We start from the raw sequence: 8,253 nt of genomic DNA, 5'->3' as shown, positions 1-8,253 counted from the left end.
AAATTTAACTGAAACATGAAAAACCGGACCTAAACAAAGAAACAATATACATATGCTATGCGCGTTTTATATTCTGAAAGTTTTTGTGAAAGTCTGAAAGTGGAAATTCCTTTAGCCGAAAGCATGCGCAATAGGTGTGTTAAACTTTTTGGTTACGACATGAAATATTTCACTTTCAGCTGAAGTTGTAGGGCTGCCGCCTCTAAGATTGGACATTTCAACTTAATTTTATGCTTTCTGTCATTTGATGGTCATTTGTGTTGACGAAGGTAAAGGCAGATTATTCAGCGAAATATTTTCTCATGAAATCCTACCGATTATCGGTGCCAAAATTAAATAATTAAACAAGTTGTGAAAGACGTCCATCTAACCTAGATTATTTTAGGTTGGTATTAGCAAAATTTCACTTGAAAGTGAAATAGAATTCGCCATCTTTTAAAATCAAAAAATAAAAATAAAAATGATAATACTAACTATCGCCCAATTGCCATTTTGTCTATTTTCTCCAAACTAATTTAGAAGGTGATGAAGAAGCGCATTATTGAGTACTTTCTTTTAAATAATCTTTTGTGCAAACAACAACACGGATTCGGTCCGGGAAGTTCGACCAGTACCGCTCTCTCAGATCTAATGAAAAGTGTGATAAATGGGTTTCAGAGTCAGTTGTGGACGGCTAGTATTAATTGTGACTTTGTCTTAAGCTTTCGACGTTATCGACCATTCCTTATTGTATGATAAACTGTTCCACTATGGGGTTAGAGGTAAAATGCTTTAAACTTAATAAAAACCTACCTAACCGACAGATCACAATTTGTGGAAATAGCGCATACATCAAGTGGCCGTACAATGTCATTTCAATCAGGTCGACATATTTTGTCATGTGGCGTTCCTCAAGGCTCTGTCTGGAGGCCCCTCCTATTTATTATTTATGTTAATGATCTGCCCCATAATTTTGTAAATTTAGCAGCCTGCTGTGATGTGATGATGTACGCGGATGATACCAGTTTTGAGTTACTATTACAGTTACTGGAACGAGTATGAATAATCTTACCAACAATATTAAACAGGTTTTAGAGCAAGCTCGTCTCTGGTTCTCTGAAAATAGACTGCAAATAAACATAGAAAAATGAAACATTATCGTTTTTGGCAAATCACCCACATTACTTAATGAAATATATTTTGATAATCATAAAATTTCTTTAGTAAGCACATGTAAGATTTTAGGTCTCAATATTGATCGTGCACTAATTTTCCAAGAGCATAGCTCAGCTTTAACATCACAACTAACAAAAGCGTTGTTTTCTCTTAGGCAATTAAAACGAGTGTGTCATCAAGAATGACTAAAGATGACATACTTCGCATATTTCGAATCTCACTTAAGATATGGTTTGTTATTTTGGGAAAATTCTAAATTTGTCATAAATATTTTCAAGCTGCAAAAGAGAGCCATTCGTGTTTTAGTTGGAATAGGGCCTCGAGACTCGTGTCGCCCCCATTTTATGAAATTAAAAATACCAACTGTATATAACTTATTTATTTTCGAATGTGTAGTTTATGTACACTGGAACCTTCACTTGTTTAAACGTAACTCCGACTATCATGCTTACAGTACAAGACATGCTCAACTCATTAGAATACCAATAGCTAAATCTTCAATTATTAATAATTCACATATAGTAATAGCTGTGAAGATAGGTATACAATTGCATTCCTCAGGGTATAGGTAAAGTCAATTCCGTCACTTGATTTGTTTAAAAAAACGCTAAGAATGCGACTTAATTCCTTTGTTTTTTATTCTTTAAAGGAATTCTTTGATGTTTTCCAGGAATGAGTGAGTTTACGTAGTTTAATATTTATTAATTTTTAACTGTACATGTATATTTATATTTTGTTGTTGTTTGTTTACGCTTGTTAATAATGTTTGTAAATTTTTTGAAATATTCAACACCTCTCTGGTAAAGAATAAAAGTATCTACCTATCTATCTATCATAACTGGGAAGTTCCCAAATACCGTGAAAGAGCTCATGTAGGGGGCTCTTGAACATGTGGATGGTGCAGTAGCCATGGTTTTTCCGTCAACCCGGAAAAGACCGAGGTTGTTCCATTTACGAATAGAAGGAGAGCGGACTTTGATGGGCTCGCTTTTCGAGGAAGTCAACTGGATCTGACCAGGTCAGTTAAATATAGGGGACTCATTTGATTCCCGTCTGACCTGGAAAGAGCACATTGTGCGGATAAGCAAAAAGGCCACTGCATGTCTATGGTCATGTAGAAGGGTTTTTGGTTCTACATGTGTCTTGAACCATTGACTGGTATATTGGCTTTGCACTGTAGTGATAAGGCCAATAATACTGTATGGTGCACTTGTATGGTGGCCTGCCGTGTGCAGGGAAACCTACAGGAAGCAGCTAGGAAAGATCCAGCGACTCGTCTGTCTGGGAGTCACTGATCCAGCGACTCGTCTGTCTGGGAGTCACTGATCCAGCGACTCGTCTGTCTGGGAGTCACTGGAGCCCTGAAAACCACGCCAACTTGGGCCATGGAGGCACTTCTCCATACGGCTAAACGATTGAGACGAGTGGAACGATCGAGGTAGCTTTGGGCACGGGCGGATCTGGAGAGAATCCCTCAGATCCGATTCCCTCCTCGCAAAAAGGGATGCGATCCGGGCTATCCTATTAAGACCAAAGTGTTAGAAGGTCCCCGGATAGGGAGCAGTGGCTAAACTCGGATTGCCCGTTCCTCAAACCTGAGGGGCTCGTGTGGTTTACAGACGGAACCCTAACAGAAAGGGGAACGGACATGGGTATATATGGTCATCGACCAATAGCTAGCGTCAGCTTCTCCCTTGGGCAGCATAGCACGGTGTTTCAGGCAGAGATGTTAGCGATCATGACCTGTGCACAGGAGCCCCATTATTTATTCCTCTTTGAAGCTCCAAGCCAACGGCTTCACACAGGAGCTACCTAGTAAGAAACCAACAGCATCAAATGCACATTCGCTGGCATATGTGAACGCGTGTAGTTGTATGTCATCAATCTCAACCATCACGGTAAAGAGATTTTCTTGATTTTGTTTAAATCCACTAACCACTGCAACCGCTTCACCCTGAGGCTCTCCAGCATAGGTCCATCCTATGTCCCACGAAATACCCCACAAACACTGACATGACGACATTCAAAAGCTATCTCTTTGTTGACATTCGTATATCCCATCCGCTACATCCTCAGGTAGCTTTAGTGAGAATGCGAATTTCCAAAATAATAAAAAAAGTGTCCAAGCACTCTCTCGACTTGGGACTCATCACTGTGAAACACCTTTCCGTGATTAATCGCTATCAAGTTTTCAGAAACGGCATCCACAACTTTTTGAGGGTTTGAAACCTAGGAGCATCTCAAATACGCCAGCTGCATGTAATTTGATGACGTCACCGGCAAGCTTCGTCACCGTCTCCTTATCATCTTCACAATCCAAACGATCATCCATGTAATCAGATGAATCATGGCTTTAACTAAGGTCGGATGATCCTTCTCAAATTTTTTTGCATTCCTGTTTTGATGTAAAGTGTGGAAGATGGTGAAGCTGCGATTTGTCTTTCCTCCAGAGGAACCTTTGCCTTTGTCTCGAATGAGAACGTGGTGGAACAACTCTTTGATATTAGCTGTGAAGGCAACTTTTCTCATCCCGAGCCTTATCAAAATCTATGGAAGGGACTTCACTAAGCTAGGGCATGTAAGAAGATTGTCGTTGAGAGTCACTTCGTGGTTCTTAGTGGCCGCATCCAAAACCGCTCTGATTTCATATTGGTTTTTTTGGTATTAAAGAGTTGGAGTGGCGCAAATGTGCGTCAAAGAAACACATGGCAGAATCGTCAATTCTGTAAAATTTCGATTTTTGGAAAAAATTGAAATTGCAGAAAGAGATCGTTTTATTTTACCCGATTCACTCACACAAATGCGTCTACTGTTTTTGAAATAGTGTAATTATCTGTCTGCCTGTCTATTAACTTCGAATGTGTGCAACTGTTTACTAATGACTCCTGAAATAAAACATACTGAATTATTAGACTATAGTTATATGTAGCTAACATTGAAATTTTATAATTAATCGCCACATAAACGTGAACGCAGCTATAAAATACGATTGTCTTGACAAAGTTACTAATAATTTAAATTAGGTCATTTGTTATGCTCATATCGAATATCAAAAGAAAATTAGCATTTAGACAGAAATGATGTTAAAAAACTATTTCTCTCACAAATCGCGCATTAGAAACATTGCAACATCTACTAATTAAAACTTTGCCAGACTTATTTTCACTCCGGTATTCATTTAAAAGAATCGGAGATTATTAATTCTAAATTTAAAGTTTTCTGCTAATTAAACATCTGTGTTTAAGCACTTCTGTATTAGTAAGTGCATACAAATCACACTGAACGATGTTATATATTAATATTATAACTAATGTGTATAAACAATAAATTAGTGATTTCGTAGCGACTACGATGTTCGCAACCCTATGTAGTACCTCACCTTTCACGGTCCTTGTGAATTATTAATTCCTTGCTCTACTTGCAACAGGCCTTTAGGGAGTAATTTTTTTCAAACCTGCCCTTTAGTTTTGATTTATATTTCGAATAACCAACTTTAGACAAGTTTAACCAAGAGAGCTTTATTTTCCATTTATTATACGACTAATAGGATGGCAGACATTTCCACAAAGAATGATGGATAATGTAAAAGGTAAACTGCAATTAAAAATAACCACGTACTTGGAGCACTCGGATCATTTCGGTAACGTATTTTGCTCCCTCGCATATCGGTGTAACTGTGTTAAATCTACTTGTTTAGTACTTTTTATCTCGGTTTTGAAAACAGTGTATTGTGCTGCTTTATGTTTATCTTTGTGAGAATTGGTGCTTTAAAAACACCCCATTTATTTCACACAGATAAGTTTGCTATTATAATGTTTTGTATCTAGAATACAACTTTACGTAGCTAAAGTGGAAGCAATAGTACGACTCATACGAGAAATATTGACATAATAGAGATGAATAGTGCACATTGTATGAAATTAACGTTAGTGGTGAATTATTTTATCATATTTTTATCCATTATGGTAACTTGGTGGTTAGATAGTCCGTAGCCAAGAAAGACGATGTATTGTAATGTTTCCCCACTAAGTACTAAAACACTATTTCTCCCCAACTAATCCCTCGATAAAAAAAATAAATCGGTTGTGTTAATCCCTTACTAATGAATTATCGTTCCATTTAAAAATTTGTGGAAGTTGGAACCCCTAACAAAGGGTTAAAGTTGTAAGAACTATTATTGTCAAGCACGGATACTGTAGGTGAGAGAGAAGGGAAAACTAAGAGGGCAAGCTGTCTCTTACGGTTACGCGGCTAATTGGTTCTTTCAATTTAATCGCATTCAAATTAAATTGAAGGAACCAATCAGATGCGTAATCATAAAAGACAGCTTGCCCTCTTAGTTTTCCTTTCTCGCTCACCTGCACCTGCAGTATCCGTGCACTGCATTGGCGCGCGAAGCCATTTACTATTCTGTCGACCGGGTATTGGTTATTGAAACACAAAATATGTACTATTTATATACCAAATTTATTGTATCGTCTTCAGAATAGACCCTTTCCGAAATAATGCACTTATACCAACCAACTAACCCAAACATCAAAACATTTTTAAACGCATTTTTTGGAATCGACTTCAGTACTTGCGGCGAATTCTCTTTTATGTCATCTATCGACTCAAAATGGGTGCCTTGAAGTGCGTCTTGAGCGATCTTTACGCACTTGAGTTTTTGCAGAAAATTCAGGTCTTTTGCCACTAGCCCAGTGGCAACGCTCTTTATGCCCAAAAAATTGTAATGTAGAAATTTCAACGGCTATCTATCCCAGAATTAACCGATGATCTTCAGTCATAATTTCCTTAATTTAGCTATGTTAAAGTAAGTTGAAGATGGTGATGGCCGACCAGAGCGAGGCAAATCCTACACCAAATCTCGATCGCTTTTGAATGCACTGTACCATTCATACTTGTTTTTGATACGGTCGGTTTACCGGAAGTCTTACGCAACATTTTCAGGATTTCGGGCCATGACATTACATTTGCAATGCAAAATTTAAGACAGACGGTAGTTGGTAGGAAACAGTTCCTGTTGTTGCGGGGGGAGGGGAGGTGGGAGGGGGCCCTTGAGACAGCGAAATTTGTTGACTCTTTGGCAAAGTATAGGCATTGAATTTATAACTATCAGAAGCGCGGATCCCATATAACAGTTTGTGACCATGTGCCAACTGGCCGCCGCTAGGAGCAGTTCGATCGTTTGAAAGTCCGTGGGCGATCGAAAGTGGAGCGTTACATTGACATTAGATGGCAGCATTACAAACCATTTATTTTGACCATTCGAATATTTTCCTTTTTAATCGTCAGATGTCAGGAACTCCGGATGTTTTTTGTGTTATCATTGGAATGGTTTTATAAATAGGATTGGAATGTTCTAAAAATAGATCCCTTAAGAAGCATTGCGTAAATTTGTAATGTAAATAATAATACATTTAGACGAACGAAGCTTGCAGTCCTTGTCCTTGAAGGAATGCAATTTCATACATTCTATTCACAGGCAGTAAAATAGGCAGGTTCCACATTTTTACTGAAAGCGGGAGATTTTGTTATTAAAAAACGATCAAAAAAAATTTTAAGGCAAAATATTGTCCGTTGCAAGCAGGCAGCTACATCATTTCCACATTCACATTTGATAACTAAATTTCGCGAATCAGCTTTTTTTATAACCATGCAGCATTGTGCACAAATAAATCGGTCCCAGTTTACGTGAATTCGTATACCTACTAGAGCTGAGCGATAAATGAAATTGTTATCGATTTATCGATAAGTCTGTTCAGTCTGATAATTATCGATTAATCATTAATTGATAACTATCGATAATTATCGATAACTTTAATCACTTATCGTTAACTTTCGATAATAATCGACAATTATCGATAAATCGTAAGGCTAATTTTCGATAATGATCGATAACGTTTGATAATTATCGATAACTTTTTATAATTATCGATAACTTTTGAAAATAATTAATAATGATTGTTAGCTGCTGATAATAATCGATTATTATTGCCACGAAAATTGTCTATCTCTGATATTTATCGATTAATAAATAAGTAGCGGAAATTATCAAGAGAAAACTATCGATACTTTTTCATAAATCTCATCGATATATATTCTCAATCGATATATTACATCATCCATGCGTACACTCGCTAACATTTTTGTTTTTTTGGTATTGATATTGCGAGAGATAATTTAAATAAAACAGGATCTTTTGATGCTCAAGTTGTCTGAAATCAAAGGTGATCAAGTGGACGATAATCCTCAAAAATGAGTACAGCAGTAGGTTGTGAATTGTGATCATATGGCAACTCAACAATGCTCTTACATCGCTTTTGTTGGAAGTAAACTGGTATAGGTACCTAAACATTGAAAAGTTTATGTCGTTAAAAATTCTCTCGATAATTATCTATCTTAATAGTTTAGTTGTGAGATTAATCGATAGATTATCGGAAATTATAGGTTTATCGACCAATCCTTTAACATTTTCGATAAATTACACCGGTCTACAGCATTTTTGCGCATGGGACATATATACCTTATTTTTATTGCTTCTATAGCCACAAATAAGAATTAGAACAAAAAATGGTTATGTATTTGTTTTTGTGTGAAAAAAATGCAAAAAACCAAAAAATAAAAATACCTATAGAATCCTACTTACATAGGCATGATTTATTAAATGGTAACGTTTGTACATTTATAATTTGTTTATCTTAGAGTCTATGTTTAAAAATGGAACAGTTTTGCTGTTTTGTCATGTTCAACTGAATCTGATCTTCCATCATGCTTCCAACTTCCTGGCCTTGGGAAGGTGCCTAAGTTCCATTGTCTCGAGAAAGTGTTGTCCTTATTCCAAATAAGCTCCCATATTATCCTTAAAATTGATCTAAATGAGAATGTAACCTGTGCATCTTTATTCTTTAGAGACATTCTATACCCCATGATACAAAACCAAATCCTGTCAGCTCGTCATAATTTTCAGCTCTATGGTTTCCCAGGAAACACTGAACGGGAAACCATGGACTATTGCCTTAAAACTGTTCCAGGATTTTTTTTTCCTCTTTGCTAAGTAACCGCGGAAAAATATCACCCTCCATTTTTCTTTTTTTT

The sequence above is a fragment of the Photinus pyralis genome, unplaced genomic scaffold, assembly GCF_008802855.1.
Source record: "Photinus pyralis isolate 1611_PpyrPB1 unplaced genomic scaffold, Ppyr1.3 Ppyr1.4_LG2, whole genome shotgun sequence".
Lineage (NCBI taxonomy): Eukaryota > Metazoa > Arthropoda > Insecta > Coleoptera > Lampyridae > Photinus > Photinus pyralis.
This window is presented reverse-complemented; position numbering follows the sequence as displayed.